This window comes from Macrobrachium nipponense, chromosome 31 (assembly GCF_015104395.2).
Source record: "Macrobrachium nipponense isolate FS-2020 chromosome 31, ASM1510439v2, whole genome shotgun sequence".
Lineage (NCBI taxonomy): Eukaryota > Metazoa > Arthropoda > Malacostraca > Decapoda > Palaemonidae > Macrobrachium > Macrobrachium nipponense.
Genome location: NC_061093.1, coordinates 37424940 through 37446122, shown reverse-complemented (window position 1 = coordinate 37446122; position 21183 = coordinate 37424940).

Genomic DNA, 21183 nt, shown 5'->3' with positions numbered 1-21183 from the left:
CAAAAACTGCTGTGTGTGAGAGAGAGAGAGAGAGAGAGAGAGGTGCAATGTTGTAAAAAACAACGGCAGGGAAAATAAGAAAACTGGAAAATCGTCAGTTCTGACGGAACAGGGAGACATAGATATACAGAAGTAGAACAGCAGTCACACTTTCTGTTCTTTTATTAGAGCTAGAATGAGGTGTAAAGGATACACTGCTAATCGCCCTTTCTAATCTTCTTATTGTAGTCTCTCATTTCCCTGTTGATGCGTCCGTTGACGATCGTCACAGAAAAGATTGATCATTTCAAGCACATTTGGTCATGCATGTTATTTTTTACCCTTAAAGCAATGTAAATCTTTTCCGCTCCTCATAATAAATGTAACTCCTTACTATTACGATCAAATAACAGAAGTTTTTGAGTAGGAATGCCCTTTCTTGCTGAGCTGGAAACGTTTTTTTTTTTCTGTGCATCCATTTCTTCATCTCTTCTCACGTAAAGATATTCCACTAGCCATCTATTGAAAGGTATATTGTGCTTTAGCAATTATATTTGAAATTCTTTACGTTTGCCCCAGTTTTGAACCTGCACGTACAATGATGGAATATACATATATGAGCAATTATGAGAACTGGTTCAGAAGCCACAATACGTCACTGTTCATAATATGGTCCCTTTTCTGTGCTTGGAACTAATGTTCTACCTGATACAGCAGCGTTGGCGGACTTACTATATTCCCTTTATCCCTTGATGAAATCTATGATATAAAGATACTTCAGTTGTCAACGACTTCATCTCTGTGTCTGTTATTCCAGTTTCATTGTTAGAAAAAAGGAGAGCTGTAGCTGTCTGATTTGTGAGAGAGGAATATCAAACAAAATATTTCCCTGTCTCCCTCTCGTCTTTTCACCCCTGACCTCCATAACCACAAATGCAGAATGATGGAAAGCCCTCTCCGATATTCTGCCCTTCCCCTCCTTTCCGATTTTTCCTCTCCTCTTGTTCGAACCGTATTCAAAACGCGCCTTTACGAAATCAGGTTTAGAAAATAATATTCATGAGAGGATTATAGCACAGCTTAAAAAAATCTGCCACATTTCTCCTAGTGAAGTTTTTCTGCCTTTTAATTGAATATGTTTCCGAAATGAAAAGAATTCTCTCTCTCTCTCTCTCTCTCTCTCTCTCTCTCTCTCTCTCTCTTCTCTCTCTCTTAATATGCCTTCATTTATGACGAGTGTTTTTTTTTTTTCATTACGCTAATGCGTACTGGACGTTAACAGAGAAGTGATTTTTAAATCCTTTGTGAATATTGTTGCAAATATATTGGCCGCTCTTTGGTAATCCTGAAAGCTGCGACATTTCTTGACAAAGTTTTTGGTACTTTTTTATCTTAGCGTTAAACCATTTTAATACGAACTGGAGTGAAAACATAACCGTTATTTTTCATTTAAATATTGTACATTAGCTTTCTCAAAAACTGATCACTTCTCGTGATACTGTCGTGGAATACTATTGAAATTTATAAATATCCCCAAAGATCTTGTAAAGTAATTAGTTCTTAAATATTGGTTTTGAAGCTTAGAAGAACATTTCTAACGTATTTGCCTTGACAAAAATCTAATGTTCTGGAATTTCTTTACTGATCAGCAAATATGCTTTAAAAATGTAATACTACACATTGTACAACTAACAAGCCGGGACGATTCTCATTGCGCGTTAGGTTTACAAGCTCCCTAATCTTTTATGATACTTTTAAAATACTTACATAAGGGCGTTGACAGTCTTTCATTTGAAATTATTACTTGAATTAAAAACCAACTAACCAATAAATAAAAGGAAGCTTGTTTTGTTTTCTGAGATGGACTGTATACTTGGCAGCAAAATGTGTTCTCGGATAATGCATTGAGTCAGCAAATATTACTCTGTATTTGTTCACTATTTCCGTTAATCTAAATATAATGGATTTATTTTTACAATTTCCTCTTTTACATTGGATAATGAAAAATGAAACGCTCCATGTAACCTAGTGATTTTCTAGGATGTCTTCAGTATTTTGATTGTAAGGTTAGTTCCAGATTCATTCTTGCAAATCGTACAGTCATTTATCGTACTTCTTTAGTTGATTTGAAAAATTATTTCGTCTTTCTGGCGTTTCATACCCCCCCCCCCTCCCCCCGCCCCCACTACCAGTTTTTATCTGGCCTTATTTTTGAACCTCGCTTGTAGAGAATAAACTTTATAAAGTGGAATATTTTCAATATCTGTTTTAGCAAATATCTGTTTTATTTGCCGTTTTCAAATCTAATATCAGAAGAAATATAAACGGAGCTTCGCGCGAAATATAGGATCTGTTTCGTAATTTCCCTCGAGAAATCTCAATTTTGTTGGCAAGAAAAAAGTTTGTAACACATACCCATTTTCCTAATCGAAAAGATAAATATCACCTGAGCTACATTACGCAAAGTTAATATTCTTTTTTTTATGAAGTGAAACAAACAATATATTCGAGAAGATAAATATCACCTTATCTACATACGCAAAGCTAATATTTTTTGTTTATGAAGTGAAACAAACAATATATTTCTCAAAAATATATAGCTAATGATTTTGAAATATACTCATGAATGTTTTTGTAATTTGGATAGAGTGCATGAGCTCGTCACGGGTCCTCAGCCTACGAAAACAATATATTTAATCTAGTTACGCATACCACGCATACACAAACACACACACACACACACACACACACACACACACACACACACATATATATATTATATATATATATATATATATATATATTATATATATATATATATAGATTATATATATATCTCATAATTAGGAAGAAACACTCACCAGCAGCATCATCACCGTGATTCATCATCTAAAACGCATCTGATTTCAGAAGTCTGCATTCCCCCCCCCCTCGATAGAATCTTTATGCCATTTTAAGGACCTGCCTTCAATTAATTAGTCACTCCTGCAGGTCTTCCTCCACCTGACTTCACAGCATTTATTTTTTTCCTCCGTGATTTTAGGTCACCAATTCCTTCTCCGTAAATCAGAAAAATCACTAAACTTTTGGTTTTCTTTCGGCCTCAGATTCATCTTCATCTATCATTCAGTGTGCGAACGTTATTTACTTTATCTCTCTCTCTCTCTCTCTCTCTTCTCTCTTCCTTCTCTCTCTCCTCTCTCTCTCTCCTCTCTCCAGGGGATAGTTCCTCAATTTATTTTTTTCACATGAAAGCGTATTGATTGATATGAATCTCGGTAATGGCACAGAATTTTCTTTTTTTTATATGAAATAAAGGCGGCGTAATCCCTGGGCCAAAGTGCCATGCACATTCATTTTACTTATTGAAAGTGTTATACCTCTTCATCGACTCTTATTGAATTTGTCTACTAATGTACTCTTTTCGTGTATTGTTTGTTATAGGAATTACTAACATTACGCGTATATTTCTTTTGCAAACAATGATGTAAATAGATATAATTCTTCAAGTGATCCTACGGAGGTGTGTAGTAAAAGGTCTTTGGTGTGCAATGATTATGTACATTGAAACTTGATCCGATCATATTCATTATTCCGCTCATTTCCAGTCAATTGTTTAATGCATCATGAAAACACTATAATCCGCAGTTAAAACAACACATTCGTAGTTTATAACGACTTTTTAAAGCTTCCGAAATAACATTTCAAGTCTCAGTCTGATACAGACAGCTCAGATGGATAGTTTTGAGCTAATTCAAACAATGTAAAGAATCTGAATATTAAACGTGTAGGGTAATATTTATATTCGTGGAAGACAGGAAGAATGTTTTATTAGGTTACTTCGTGAGTGATCTCCGACTTGATACAACTATGTACCAAGATAAAGATAAAGGATTTGGCAGCTCTCATCGTCTTGCTGGTGGCCAGCTCTGGTGTTTTTGGTTTTGGTGTTCCTTATATATATATATATATATATATATATATATATATATATATATACATATATATATATATATATATATATATATATATATATATATATAATATATTATATATATATTATATATATTATATATATATATATATATATATGATATATATTATATATATATATATATATATATATATATAAATATATATAGAATATAATATGTATATATATATATATACGTATATATATGCACATATATAATTATGATTATAATTGCTTCCTCGCCGGTAGGACTGAAACTGTTCCCTGGTTTAGAAACAATGATTTTATATATATATAGTGTGCGTGTGTGTATAAAGAGAGAAACTTGGATGCACTTTTATTTGAACACATCCGAAGTAATTGACTTTTCCAACCTACCTAAGTAAATCATTGCGTCTCCTTTCATTAGTAAGTTTCAGTAGCAATATCTCCTGTAGTCCGTTATTTTGATACAATTATATATGCATCCCATGATTCAGCAGTCTTAAATTCAGGATATATGCTTATCAAATCAGTAATTGGATGACGGTTATGTCTTCGTAACTACAATAAGCTCTGTGGCACTGCGGATGGTTCTTTCTTGTGTTCTGTTAGGGCACTATTCAAATCGTATTTCTTTAGGTTTTATTTCATTTATAATACGTTTATTGTCTCTATCGCTTACGAATAATTCAGTATCACTGTCAGAGGGTAGATTTGTCTTCAGTAGGAAATCTTGAATCAGTCAAATTCTAAAGTATTGGAGTGGATGCCACATCGTTTCATTTCATTTCACAAAGAGATATGTTATGTTTTCTTGAATTTGGCTTTCATTTACTGCTATAGACATCCATATTACATTGTATATCATGTAATATGTATACGTACGCGCAGGCAAACGACCCTTGGTTTTTTAATAATATACACCTATTTACAAGTAAAACAATTAAGTTTAAAAAAAAAGCATTTATATTCACACTGGTAATCTGGAAAACCAATAATCGGAATACTTGCTGACATGATTTCCAGAGAGTCGACCCTCCGTTCCGTGTTAAAAAAAATCTTTGAAGATAAGTTTGTACAGCAGATGAGAGTTCCGATATCAAAGGAGAGGCTTCAGACTACCACAAGCGGATTCCCTAAATACTAGAAAATCGAGTTCTTGGAAATCCTCAAGCTTCATCAAGATCAAAGATCTTGGTAAAGCAATTTAAAGTTCGGGCCTCATGGCATCTCCTCTTTCAGCTGTGCTTGCAAATTTACTGAACGCGAAATTGTACTTATGAAGTAGTTCTTATTGCTGAATAGAGCAGAATAGAATAGAATTAAATATAGAATGTAGGTCAAAGGCCAAGCGACAGAACTTCGAGGTTATTCAGTGCTAGTATGGAAATTGATTACGAAGGTATGAATGGTGTAACTGGAGGAAAACCTCGCAGTTGGACCATGAATCAATTGTTATGTGAAGGTGAACAGTAAGATGGAAGAAATAGAAATTGAACGGACGTTTAGTAAAAGAAATGAAAGGGGCTACAGTTAGGGACCGAGGGGACGTTGCTAAGAATCTTAAGCAGTGCCTATAGTGCACCGCGTCAGGTACACCGACGGCAATACCTCCCCACGGGCGTTCTTACTGTATCACTTCATGAAAAATAATGGATATTGTCAAAGAAGTATGACACCGTTAATTAATATTTATTTCCAATGTTTGCGTTAGAAAAATCCCCCATAGCAAATAGGTTTAGTGTGCTTCCTCTATCTATGTGTTCTTTTCTCATCAACCTTCAATCGTTCTGAAGATTTTTATGACGAATATGCAGTCACAGATTTACTTTTATCACCCTGCCTTTTTCCAATTCTTAATAACATGACAAATTGTTCTGGTCATATTAATAAAAACAGAAAAAAAGACCTCGCATGCATAAAATCTTCAAAGCCCACTCGTAAATGCAAAAGCTTTGTACACGTTTATTCATAGTAAAGAAAACTAACAAAGAATGTGCTCAAAGCCCCGATCTGTTCTGCTTTGTTTCCACACAGGCCTAACGAAGCTAATCCTAAAATACAATATTTTGGCAAGCAGTGCTGAACATCACTCCATGTGTTCTCACGTAGAATGCTTGGTAAGTAACATCGCCGAAACTGTAGAAAATTCAAGGTATTGATAGGATGATGTGTATGAATTAAAATTACTTTACGAATGTTCCAATAAAAAAGATTTTCCTGATAGGAGAGGAAAAATATAGCATTTGCTCTGACAGCGTTATAATTCGATAAACGTTATTATTTGGCAAAGGTAAAAAGTATTCCAATAAACGAAATAATTTCTGTATAGGAGAGAACGAGTAAATAATTTGCACTGACAACGTTATTATTTGCAAAACGCTATTATTTGGCAAAAGTAAAAGTTTCCCTCTTAACGCATCGCTGCAATTTCAGTGATTGATATCATCATGCAGTAACTGAAGAGGCAATACATTAGCAGCGGTGCGAATCAAGACTGAGGCTCATTTCGGAAAGAATTTATGCGATATAGTTTTATCAACAAGAAACCGTTCTGCTTCAGATTATTATTAGATGATTTGATATATCAATGTAATGAAACCCTATTCACGCTTAGACTGCGATGTAACTGTAATGAAGGACAGGTAATAAGTGATGAGGAAACGACGAGCATTAACTTTTAAACGGGAAGGGCATATCATTCAGTGTTGTATTTTTTATATGAAAACTACTGAATTTCGCCAACTATCAATAGTTTGAATAGAAACGGCCTGGTCTTGACTAATATACCTTTGATGAAAGGTGACTTTAAGGTTTAGACCCTTGCGAAAGAATTAAGACTCAAACAGGTTTACTCTGCACTGCGATACAGTGATTGCATCATATTGCATTCGATAACAATATGGAATCAAGCAAATACCTCCAATAACAGACTGAACGAGGTCGTGGATAATTGTTGATTTCAGTGCATGTAACTTGCATTAAACTTGGCAAGCGTTGCAAATATTTCTAAAAGGAATAATGCATAGAATTAAGATAAATACAAATGGCATGTTGACGGAGACATCTGAACCGATCTTGATGTGATCACGTCTTACTACAGACATATAATATATAATAATTTTTTTTCTGATTCTGCCATTTCAATAAAATGGACATCTAGAATGTCATAGTTGTACATTTTAGAAAAATAACATCGAAACATTCCGATTATTGCGAACAGTCCCAGTGATCACAAAGTAAGGTTTTAATAAGAAATTTTACCATGCGCCACACTTTTTTTTTATTTTTTTTTTTTTTTTTTTACATTTCTGACCCAGAATTGTAAGGATGGGAATCCCGACGCAATTTGCTCCTATAATTCTACCTGTTTAAAAATACTGCCTCACTCGTATGATATATGTAAGTGTGATTCATTGATTTCCAACCGTATTAACCTCCATGAAAGGAAGTTTAATGGTTTAAACACTTAATATGATGTGTATTAATAAAATATGCGACCTGTATCCTGCACTTGAGTCTGTTGCAACGTTGCCAGTTCATTAGGAAATTTGGTGTAGGTTTCCCTATAGCTGAGATCACCGCTGTAGCAATGATAATAATAATAATAATAATAATAATAATAATAATAATAATAATAATAATAATAATAATAATAATAATAATAATAATAATAATAAGAAAGTGGCTTGAGACCTGGCTCAGGCAGCCAATGAAAACAAGACTCACCGCCACCAGCCAATAGGAGACAAGCATGGGGCAGACCCCCTGCTGTCAACCACAGATATAACGAGGACGGACACCGCACCAAGATCAGTCCACCCTCAGCTTCCCAGCCCGAGGATGTCTGGCAGCTCCAGACGAAAGCTCGCTTTTAGAAAGAGAGAGAGAGAGAGAGAGACAGAGAGAGAGAGAGAGACAGAGAGAGAAAATCGTTAATGACTTTGATGACTATGGTATCATAGTTTATCTGTAAAATTCAAATATATCACATATTTTGACCCTGTATTTTTACCATGACCTCTATAGGCGCTCTACTAGCCTGTTTAAGTAGCACCGAAAAAGCCGCTATTCGCAAAGTAGAGAAGAATCTCTACAAGTGTAACGCTGCTGAAGTAGCCATTACTTTTAATTTTAAAATAATAATAATAATAATAATAATAATAATAATAATAATAATAATAATAATAATAATAATAATAATAATAAAGAAAATGCCAAACTGGAAAGCAACAGGTCCCGATGAAGTCCATGGATACTGGCTCAAAAACTTCAAGGCCCTACACCCCCCGAATAGCAGAACAACTCCAGCATTGTATCTCAAATCACCATGCACCCAAATGGATGACCACAGGAAGAACATCCTTAGTACAAAAAGGCAATAGTAAGGGAAATATAGCCAGTAACTACAGGCCTATCACCTGCCTACCAATAATGTGGAAATTACTAACAGGTATCATCAGTGAAAGGCTATACAATTACCTAGAGGAGTCAAACACCATCCCCCACCAACAGAAAGGCTGCAGAAGGAAGTGTAGGGGCACAAAAGACCAGCTCCTGATAGACAAAATGGTAATGAAGAACAGTAGGAGAAGGAAAACCAACCTAAGCATGGCAAGGATAGACTATAAGAAAGCCTTCGACATGGCTAATAGAATGCCTGAAAATATATGGGGCAGAGGAAAACACTATCAGCTTCCTCAAAAATACAATGTGCAACTGGAATACAATACTTACAAACTCTGGAATAAGACTAGCAGAGGTTAATATCAGGAGAGGGATCTTCGTAGTAGCCATGATTCCCATGACAAAAGTACTACAGAAGATGGATGCCGGGTACCAACTCAAGAAAAGAGGCTACAGAATCAACCATCTGATGTTCATGGACGACATCAAGTTGTATGGTAAGAGCATCAAGGAAATAGATACCCTAATCCAGACTGTAAGGATTGTAGCTGGGGACATCAGGATGGAGTTTGGAATAGAAAAATGCGCCTCAGTCAACATACATAAAGGCAAAGTAACGAGAACTGAAGGGATAAAGTTACCAGATGGTAGCAACATCAAACACATAGATGAGACAGGATACAAATACCTGGGAATAATGGAAGGAGGGGATATAAAACATCAAGAGATGAAGGACACGGTCAGGAAAGAATGCAGAGACTCAAGGCGATACTCAAGTCAAAAGTCAACGCCCGAAATATGATAAAAGCCATAAACACATGGGCAGTGCCAGTAATCAGATACAGATAGTGGAATGGACGAAGGCAGAACTCCGCAGCATAGATCAGAAAACCAGGAAACATATGACAATACACAAAGCACTACACCCAAGAGCAAATACGGACAGACTATACATAACACGAAAGTATAGAGGACTGCGTCAACATCGAGAACAGAGCACTGGGGCAAATATCTGAAAAACCAGTGAAGATGATGTGGCTAAAGAGTGCATGGGAAGAAGGACTAATAAAAGTAGACGAAGACCCAGAAATATACAGAGACAGGAGAATGACAGACAGAACAGAGGAATGGCACAACAAACCAATGCACGGACAGTACATGAGACAGACTAAAGAACTAGCCAGCAATGTGTCATCGCATGACACATTGCCATGTGTCATGCGATGACACATGGCAATGGCTACAGAGGGGAGAGCTAAAGAAGGAAACTGAAGGAATGATAACAGCGGCACAAGATCAGGCCCTAAGAACCAGATATGTTCAAAGAACGATAGACGGAAATAACATCTCTCCCATAATTAGGAAGTGCAATACGAAAAATTAAACCATAAACTACATAGCAAGTGAATGCCCGGCACTTGCACAGAACCAGTACAAAAAGAGGCATGATTCAGTGGCAAAAGCCCTCCACTGGAGCCTGTGCAAGAAACACCAGCTACCTTGCAGTAATAAGTGGTACGAACTCCAACCTGAAGGAGTGATAGAAAACGATCAGGCAAAGATCCTCTGGGACTATGGTATCAGAACAGATAGGGTGATACGTGCAAATAGACCAGACGTGACGTTGATTGACAAAATCAAGAAGAAAGTATCACTCATTGATGTCGCAATACCATGGGACACCAGAGTTGGAAGAAGAAAGAAAGAGGGATGGAAAAAAAGGGATAAGTATCAAGATCTGAAAATAGAAATAAGAAGGATATGGGATATGCCAGTGGAAATCGTACCCATAATCATAGGAGCACTAGGCACGATCCCAAGATCCCTAAAAAGGAATCTAGAAAAACTAGAGGCTGAAGTAGCTCCAGGAATCATGCAGTAGAGTGTGATCCTAGAAACGGTGCACATAGTAAGAAAAGTGATGGACTCCAAGGAGGCAGGATGGAACCCGGAACCCCACACTATGAATACCACTCAGTCGAATTGGAGGACTGTGATAGAGCAAAAAAAAAATAATAATAATAAAAAATAATAATAATAATAAAATAGTTATGATGATTACTATTATATTATTATTATTATTATTATTATTTACAGAATAAAATAACATGCGTATATAAAAATATATTTTGCTTTAATTATTCGTAGGCATCTCGCACCCCTCAGGAACCGGTTTCGAACCCACCCCCTAGGGGAGCGAGCACCCCTGGTTAAGAACCACTGAAACTTTAAAGGGAGAGCAACAAGCAACAGTAGCTACTTGAATTAGTTTGATCTGCTTGCGTAGTATCGCTTTCAGAATGCAAACACTTGGAGACGAAGTTCTGATTTGGTTCATCCAACTCTCTCCAGGCTCTCAGAGAAGGAGTTTTCACGTTTTCTTTCAGCCTTTGGTTCTCCTCATTAACTGGCGCTCTGGTCACGCAGTAAGAATGTAACAGAATCGATAGTTAAATACTTTATAAAGTCATATCGGAATGGTGAAACAGAATTTAGGGCAAAGGCCAAGCGCTGGGACGTATGGGGTCATTCAGCGCTGAAAGGAAAACTGAGCAGAAAGGTTTGAAAGGTGTAACAGGAGGAAAACCTCCTAGCTGCACTTTGAAGTATTTGATAGGAGAGGGTGGAAAGAAAGACATAAGAAAGGGAATATGAACAGAAGTATACTAAAAGGAACGAAAGGGGTTGCATCTAGGGGCAGTAGGGATGCGTCAAAGAACCTTAAGTAACGCCTACAGTACACCACATGAGGTGAGCCGACGGCATACCCTTCTACGGGAATAAGGCCATATCGTCAAATATCATATACTCAGTTAGTTGTTAGTTATCTGACAATCATGCGACTTTCAAGCCATTAACCTATTCCATCTTACCACATACTCTTTCCCTCTTTAGTTAAGTAAATGTTAGTAGCAGAGAATTCGTTCATTACCGAATAAACTTTTGTTCGGTATTGGGAGAGGCAGTAAATCTGGAACTATGTTGTTAGTCAACTGTTCTGGGTCAGAACTGGAAGTACTTAGGGATTCGGAAATTCCTTCTTATAAACGAGATAGAATGTGGGAATAAGGGGATCAAGAGGTAAAGATGGAGAAAGAAGAGATGAACATACTGGAAGAGAGAATTTGGACGTGATCTGTTTATTATTGTTCATTTTGTAATGAAATATCACTTTCCAATGTTAGTACTTTTGACAAATAACATTTTTAACGAATAGTATCTACTTAAAAAAAGAATGATGAAGCATTTTATATACGAGGCCTAATATTAGTGTAATGTTTAAAAACTGTATTTAAAAGTAGTGAAAAAAAGATTGTAAACTACTGTTAGTACTAATAAAAAAAATGTCGACTGAAGTATATACACATGAAAAAAAAAAGTCATCAAAGGGACTGATGAGCAAAGATGTACGAAATGCTGCCATGAATTCACCGTAAAAGTGTATTGCATTTTTCTTATCTGTGCTCGCAAGGTTCTTCCTAAAGGGAGCTTTTCTCAAGGATGAAAATAAGCCAAAGGAGATTGGTGCCTGGCGCTGCAATTGCTTCCAGGCTGATGAAAAGGAAATAATATGATCTCGAAGACGCTTCATTGCTGAGCAAATCAGAGATATCGACTTACTGCATCCGTGTGTCTTGGAATCATCAGTGTTTCATAATGATTTTTAATAATAATTAATTCCACGCTATCTCACAATAAATAATATAGGGCAGGATGTCTGTTCTTATCTGTAAGAATCGGGTAATAATAGGGAACTGAATAGGCTCACATTCGCATAACACACACACACACCCACCCATCCACACACGGTCAAACATGCAAAATCCAAGCAGGTTGTCAGGCAGCATTTGTCCATATTCTGAGGGTACATATTTGATATTTATGTGAGACATTGGAGGTTTATTTTTGATACAATGGTAGAAAAGACAGAGAACGTTTGGGCTCCACATAAAGAAAACAGTTGGTGGTACTTTAAATATATAGAAGCTACGGTCCAAGCCAAAGTTAAAGCCCAGTTATTATAAATTCGACACGAAAGGAATATTCTTTCTCGGTTACTTTTCATAGCTAAGCGTAGGCCACACTTGGTACTAAAAGATACAGTTGGAGACTTAGAATATTTAATGCGGCTCCTCCATTAAATTTCCATCCCGATGGATCAAATGATTATGCTATCTGACAAATCACGCTCGACATCCTCAGTTGTCATATTCCTCTCCCAGAAGAGACATTCAAATATGACCCAATGAACATTATTCCATCAATTTTGATGATTGATGCCATGTGTACGTACAGTAAGCATTGCGTCCAAAGCACCACATCTTTAACATCACATCTTTCAAATGCTTTGCATTTTTCTAGAAACTTTGTTGATTTTGTGGCTGGAATGAGAACATGTTATAATAAGATGAGGGTTGTTTTTTACCTGTGTCTACCTGGATCTCTCAAGGCGCCACAGATGTGAGTAGGGTAGCATATCTATTAAAATTTCAAACTTTCGGCTAGGTGTTCTTGAGACTGCCTTTGGAATCGAAGGTGAATTTTGATTGAGCAAGATACATATTTTCTATATATTTTGGAACAAACTATAGTTTATTGGCCCAAACTCAGACTGTCTCCTGACTAGACTAAATTGAGTCAGACACTTCAATCCGGCAAACAACGTGAGTTGAAATAGTGGGAAATATATGTGAATTTTCTGCCCTTCCAAACCTACCACTCTAGGCGAAGTCTGTCATTTAGCGTCTGTCATATATACCAGAAAATTTATTTATTAACTTCGGTGGTCGTTGTACTAGTATTAAATACATTTTTATTTATGAAGGCGAATACGTATATCTAAACCATTTTATCTTATTAATTTATACTATATATTATAATATTTTGTATAAGAAGGGTGACGCAATGCCTTCTTTTCTCTAACAAACTTTCTTTTTTTAGTAGGTTTAATGTTCGATCACTGACTTCATTATTTTTCTAACGAAAAATTAACCGGAATTCGCACATTTATATAGATATTAGCTCTGTGTAATGACATCCTAATTTATCAATCTTTAGTTTCATAATTTAAGTATCGTACGACAAACATTTATACTGAGAAATTGGAAAGAAAGGGAATTCTAGATTCTCCATTAAATAAATGTCATCCACTGTAAGCAAATGAAATTTTACTTTTCCAGACTGCCTCCCTTAATGGATTTCCGTCGTTTCTTGCTCTGAAACCGTTTGCATCACAAATGTTTTTTTTTATTGCCCTTTCGTGTACAGAATATGCCTTGTCATAACGCACGTTGTATATTTATTGTGTAATCCGCGATTTTTGTGAATGTTAATACCGTCAATTGTTAATGAAATACTCTCTCAGGTAGTAGAAGAAGTTTGGTAATATTTTAATACTCGTACATTCTTGCATGCTCTCGTTTATTTCATTTCACACTCATACACACACATACACACATTTAATTAAACTCTCATGCATCCAGAGAGAGAGAGAGAGAGAGAGAGAGACGAGAGAGAGAGAGAGAGACGTATTCTCCCCTTACTGGAATAAAGTAGAAACTGGGACAGGGTGAGGGAGTGTCAAATAACAAAGGGTGAAGTGAAATATCGTTCTACTTAATCCAGGGAGGAAGGAAAATATGATGAGAAACCAAATGAGTTTAAATTACAGTCCGTGGAAATCTAGAATCTATATAACACCAGATGCTTAATATGTGAAGATGGACTTTGTAAGATCGGTAAACTTCTCGATTAATCAGTATATCACCGAAGTTACTCAACTTCTGTTGCTTTCATGTACAAATTCTCACCACTTCGTCTGATATGAAAACATGACATAATTTTAAGTGATTATCTTGCCTTTGGTTTGAAAACTTCTTTCTGGGTGGCTTTCAATGATTTTTTTTATCATATCGTAGGATCATTCTATAAAGTACACCTGGAATTTGTTCTTTGCTCTTTATACGAAAGGTATTTATTAGGATAAACGGCTGTAATGAACGGTTAATCATTGAGTAAGTCACAATTATAGGATACTCTTGGTGAAGGGATTAAACCAGGTTAACTATAGTGTACTCTGATGCCAAAAGAGCAAGTGGAAATTCGTATGTGAAATGTGAGATTCGACATATTAATAAAAATATGTTACCACTGATAAAATATTGAATGCTTTACGAGAGAGAGAGAGAGAGAGAGTGAGAGAGAGAGAGAGAGAGAGAGAGAGAGAGAGAGAGAGAGAGAGAGAGTGAGCGCGGTGTTGGATCGGTAGTATACTTATTATTCTGTATGATAGATTGAGGAGAGGAATATCATGAGAAATCAGACGGGTCTGGAGTTCATGAAAATCTAGCTCCAATATTGGAAAGAGACCGGGAGCTACATGCTAGGGAGAAGATGGATTTAGTATATTCGAAATTCATGTCGAACAGAATCATTTATGTGCAATTCCCGTGGCAAATTGAACAAGCTAGCACAGAAATCATCACGGTTTGATGGAGTTTAATATACCAAGGAGTATCTGTTATACGAAATGCTGAGTAAAATTATCAGAAACAAATATTATTGCAAACTTTGAATTAAAAACACACACACAAACACTTGTGTACACACACACACAAACACACACACACACACACACACACACACACACACACACACACACTATATATATATATATATATATATATATATATATATATATATATATATATATATATATACGTATATATATTCAAAATGGAAGAACTACAAACAGGCATTATCAACGGTTACATGGCTAAGTTTATGTTACAGGACATCAAAACATTAGCCAATATAATTTTGCTCTATGTCAGGAGGACAAATTCTAAATATTTCCTTTGCAATGTCATGCATTTCAAAAAAAATTTAGTTAGAAGGCGTTTCCTTGATTATCCGGTGAACTCCTGTTTCTGAACAGTTAAATTTAATTGAATCTATTTCTATGTAAAATAAATAAAACTATAATATTTCCCAAAGTTTAAACCAAGGAAAGAACCTGAATTTATGTATTACTACGCATAAATGTATTGTCAAATGAATGTTCATATTTACTTAAGAGCTGTAAATGAAATGGGCGAGACTTTTATATATTTATACTGTTGAGTCAGTTGCTGATTGCTATTGCCAAGATTCGTTATACGGAATTGATTACGTTATTTTTTTCCACATTAAATAATGTCAGTCTCCTTTCCAAACGCCATAGGGTGGTTTACACGGTAATGGCTGGTACTGTGCTATAGTAGATTCACATCAACCGTGCATTTGATGTCTATGCCCGTTCCTTACGACGCTCCTGATTGGCTGTTGATAAGCCAACCAACCACTGCTGGAAACCCTCAGGTCTCTCGAGAGAGTTCACATAGGCAGGATGTATGTACCACCTCTCCATTGGGTATACGTTTGAAAGACATATCCCTCAGGAGAAGCGTAACAAACATCCTGCCTATGTAAACTCTCGAGAGAGACTGAGAGTTTCCAGCCCTGCGATTGGCTTATCAACAGCCAATCAGGAGCGTCGTAAGGGACGGGCCTAGACATCAAATGCACGGTTGATGTGAATCTACTATAGTAGTCTGGGACGCGGTACAGCTCCTGCAAGCAGTTTACACCAGTCCGTAAACCGCGGCCGAGAAAGATATATTTCATGATATACAATTCATATACTGCATGAATGTGGACTTTTATGCTTGAATGTGTATAAAGGGTTTTATTCGCGTCACATGATTTACATATCAGTAATCATTCACGTTACTACTGAACACTTCATTGATGGTTTCCAACTCACTCTGAAGAACAATATCGTTTCCGGCAGTTGCACGCATTTCCATTTTGAAAATTTAATGCCAAGAGAGAGAGAGAGAGAGAGAGAGAGAGAGAGAGAGAGAGAGAGAGAGACTTTTCAAGCTATATCATCCCTTGGCTATAAAACGAAATCATGTACGAAAACTAACTCTCCCCTTACTTTGTCTATGCTTCGCTCGTCTTATTGCTGATGTTAGTACTTTTGCCGAAAGGTAAAATAGATTTTCCATTCTCAAAATATTGCATTTGACTCGTGAATGTATTGGAATGCTTAGCGCAAATAAAGATGTAGATTTAGAGATATCTAACATTCTTTTGGTTTTAAAATGTGAAGTCCATCTTATTATTATTATTATTATTATTTTTTTTTTTTTTTTTTTTTTTTTTTGTTTTTTGCTCTATCACAGTCCTCCAATTCGACTGGGTGGTATTTATAGTGTGGGGTTCCGGGTTGCATCCTGCCTCCTTAGGAGTCCATCACTTTTCTACTATGTGTCCGTTTCTAGGATCACACCTCTTCTGCATGAGTCCTGGAGCTACTTCAGCCTCTAGTTTTTCTAGATTCCTTTTCAGGGATCTTGGGATCGTGCCTAGTGCTCCCATGATTATGGGTACGATTTCCACTGGCATATAACCATATCCTTCTTATTTTCTATTTTCAGATCTTGATACTTATCCATTTTTTCCCTCTCTTTCTCTTCAAACTCTGGTGTCCCATGGTTATTGCGACATCAATGAGTGATACTTTCTTCTTGACTTTGTCAATCAACGTCACGTCTGTCTGTTTTGCACGTATCACCCTATCCGTTCTGATACCATAGTCCCAGAGGATCTTTGCCTGGTCGTTTTCTATCACTCCTTCAGGTTGGTGCTCGACATTATTACTGCAAGGCAGCTGATGTTTCTTGCACAGCTCCAGTGGAGGGCTTTTTGCCACTGAATCATGCCTCTTTTGTACTGGTTCTGTGCAAGTGCCGGGACATTCGCTTGCTATGTGGTTTATGGTTTCATTTTTCGTATTGCACTTCCTACATATGGGGAGAGATGTTATTTCCGTCTATCGTACTTTGACACATATCTGGTTCTTAGGCCTGATCTTGTGCCGCTGTTATCATTCCTTCAGTTTCCTTCTTGAGCTCTACCCCTCTGTAGCCATTGCCAATTGTCATCGCTGGCTAGGTCTTTAGTCTGTCTCATGTATTGTCCGTGCATTGGTTTGTTGTGCCAGTCCTCTGTTCTTTCTGTCTTTCTCCTGTCTCTGTATATTTCTGGGTCTTCGTCTACTTTTATTAGTCCTTCTTCCCATGCACTCTTTAGCCACTCGTCTTCACTGGTTTTCAGATATTGCCCCAGTGCTCTGTTTCGATGTTGATGCAGTCCTCTATACTTAGTAGTCCTCTCCCTCCTTCCTTTCGTGTTATGTATAGTCTGTCCGTATTTGCTCTTGGGTGTAGTGCTTTGTGTATTGTCATTTGTTTCCTGGTTTTTCTGATCAATGCTGCGGAGTTCTGCCTTCGTCCATTCCACTATTCCTGCGCTGTATCTGATTACTGGCACTGCCCATGTGTTTATGGCTTTTATCATATTTCCGGCGTTGAGTTTTGACTTGAGTATCGCCTTGAGTCTCTGCATATATTCTTTCCTGATCGTGTCCTTCATCTCTTGGTGTTTTATATCTCCTCCTTCCATTATTCCCAGGTATTTGTATCCTGTCTCATCTATGTGTTTGATGTTGCTCCCATCTGGTAGCTTTATCCCTTCAGTTCTCGTTACTTGCCTTTTTTGTATGTTGACTAAGGCGCATTTTTCTATTCCAAACTCCATCCTGATGTCCCCAGATACAATCCTTACTTTCTGGATTAGGGTATCTATTTTCTTGATGCTCTTACCATACAGCTTGATGTCATCCATGAACATCAGATGGTTGATTTTGTTGCCTCTTTTCTTGAGTTGGTACCCGGCATCCATCTTCTGTAGTACTTTTGTCATGGGAATCATGGCTACTACGAAGAGCAGTGGGGACAGTGAGTCGCCCTGGAAGATCCCTTCTCCTGATATTAACCTCTGCTAGTCTTATTCCAGAGCTTGTAATTATTGTATTCCAGTTGCGCATTGTATTTTTGAGGAAGATGATGGTATTTTCCTCTGCCCATATATTTTCAGGCATTCTATTAGCCTGTGTGGTGGTATCATGTCGAAGGCTTTCTATAGTCTATCCATGCCATGCTTAGGTTGGTTTTCCTTCTCCTACTGTTCCTCTTTTGTGCCCCTACACTTCCTTCTGCAGCCTTTCTGTTGGTGGGGGATGGTGTTTGTCTCCTCTAGGTAGTTGTATAGCCTTTCACTGATGATACCTGATAGTAACTTCCACATATGGTAGGCAGGTGATAGGCCTGTAGTTACTGGCTATATTTTTCCCTTACTCTTGTCTTTTTGTACTAAGGATGTTCTTCCTGTGGTCATCCATTTGGGTGCTTGGTGATTTGAGATACAATGCTGGAGTTGTTCTGCTATTCGTGGGTGTAGGGCCTTGAAGTTTTTGAGCAGTATCCATGGACTTCATCGGGACCTGGGGCTTTCCAGTTTGGCATTTTCTTTAGTTGGTGTCTGACTGTGTCTGTCGTGATGTCTGTGAATCTTTGTTTATTCTCCATGTTTCTTCTTCCTTGACTTCCTGTAGCCATGTTGCATGTTTGTTGTGTGATACCGGATTGCTCCATATGTTTTTCCCATAGTCTCTTACTTGGTTCGGCTCAGGAATTTCTGGGTGGTTGTCTTCCCCTCTTAGTTTGGCTGTATAGTCTTTTCTGGTTGGTTCCGAATAGTTTGTTCTGTTGGTATCCCTTATTCCGTTCGTGTACCGTTGGATCTTGTGTGCTTTGGCCTTAAGCCTCTGTTTTACATCTTCATTGTGTTTGTTTATCCCTCTCTTGTACTTTGTATTTCTCGTTGAGTTCCTCCCCTTGTTTTCTGCTTCTTCAGTTTCCTTTTTTCTGCCATCTCTTTCAGTTTACTCAAGTCAGATCTCATCACCATGATTTGCTTTTCCAGGCGCCTTTTCCAACGGAGGTTGCTGTTTTGGTTTCTGTTGGGTTGGTTGTGACGGTGGTGTGGTGTTCGAATCCCCATCAGTTCTGCTACTAATCTTGCTCCTGCATTATGTCAAGTTATTTGTTTCTGTGATACTGGTGGTGTGTATTAGGCCCATTATTTCATTGACCTCACTTGTTTTCTCCCTTAATTTCTTGGTGTTGTAGGCTTTCATGGAGGGGATCTTTGTTCTCTCTGTATCTGGCTCCATCCATTGTCTAATCTTTTTCTACCCATTCCGTCCTCTCTGTTACTTCGTCGGTGTTTCTTCGTGTGTCGTTGTTTGATACTTCATCCTCCCTGTCGTCTTCTGTGGCATCGTCCTCTCAGTTCGTCTTCGTGTAATTCGTTGTCGTGTGACATTTCCCTTTCCAGTTCTTCTCTTTCTGTTGGGGAGAGCCAGTTCTTTTTCTTTATGTTCCTTACTTGGTCTGCCAGCCTCTCGCTGTTTGGGGGTGTTTATTCTCTCATTCCAGATGTGATCAATCTTCTTCTATATCCTCTCTCCGTCGGGTTGCTTCTGATGTAGCATCTCCATATTTCCTTATTTTCTTCTCTTGTCCATTTCTTCCTTTTTGCCTCTGTAGCTCCAATCTCAGGCTGTTGATTGCTGTCGTTGTGGTGATCAGTTGCTGGATGACGACCTCCAAGTACCTGACCGTCTTCCCTACAATTGGGTTGAATACATGGTTGCCGGACGAGGCTCCTCTGTTGCCAGAGGTTCCATTTATGTCGTTGTCGTTTATTCCTTCATTTCTTTCCATCATTGCTGAGTTTTGTTTTTTAATATTTAAACCCATAGCTGGGACCCTACCCATCAGGGATAGGTACTCATTTACAGCTGAGTAGACTGAGGAAATTATGGTAAAGATCCTTTCCCAAGGAATCAACGCAGAGGAGAGCGGTCACCATCCAACGACTGACCAGCCCCAATGTTGCTTAAACTTGACTAAGTCTATTGACGACCTAACCAACTCCTCCACGGCGCCACATATTATTATTATTATTATTATTATTATTATTATTATTATTATTATTATTATTATTATTATTATTATTATTATTATTATCTTGTGTATCCATGTTAAATCCAAAATTTTTTCTTCGCAGGATTTACTTGGCTTGTCCGTGTATTCTTTATTTTCTTAAGTGATATCCTCGAGAGATAAAATGCGTAATTACGCTATGAAAACCAGAAGTGTCGGTTTTCGTATTCATGTAGGAGAGAATTAAGGAACGAAATATTTGATATCCATACATAAAATATGCACTTTACAGTATTGTAATGGGAGGGGAAAATCTCTCTCTCTCTCTCTCTCTCTCTCTCTCTCTCTCTCTCTCTCTCTCTCTCTCTCTCTGTATCTCCATTACGTTAATACATACGGTCCCTTTTATATAAACATATCTTTAGATTTGCATAAAGCACATTACGAATACTTGTTACAAAGAAAGCTGTGAATTCAAGTTTCATTGTTTTTTCTCCCTCTGCTCCATATTACCGTTATTTGTATATTATTATCAAGTTTTACTGAAAGGCGTCTTTATTGAATATTACAACAATCTCTTCATCTCCTTGTCCAATTTGTTGCTCACTCATTTATTGGTGATAATAGTATAACCAACATCATACTTTTATTAGTTAAAGTAGTATTGTTTTCATAAAAATGGTTGCTGCTTCAGCAACAGAGAGAAAGCTGTCATCAGAAAAATAGAGAAGACTCTCTACAAGATTAATAGTGCTGAAGCAGCAACCATTTTTAACAAAACTTGTCTACGAGAGGGTCTCCTTCCGAAATATACAAACATTAAAGTAGTATTATAACTAATAATATTATAACCCCAATTGTTACGTGTAGTTATGGCACTGCACTACCAATATGAATACGAATACAAAATACCTTTATTATTATGTTTAATGTAGATCAAAAAGG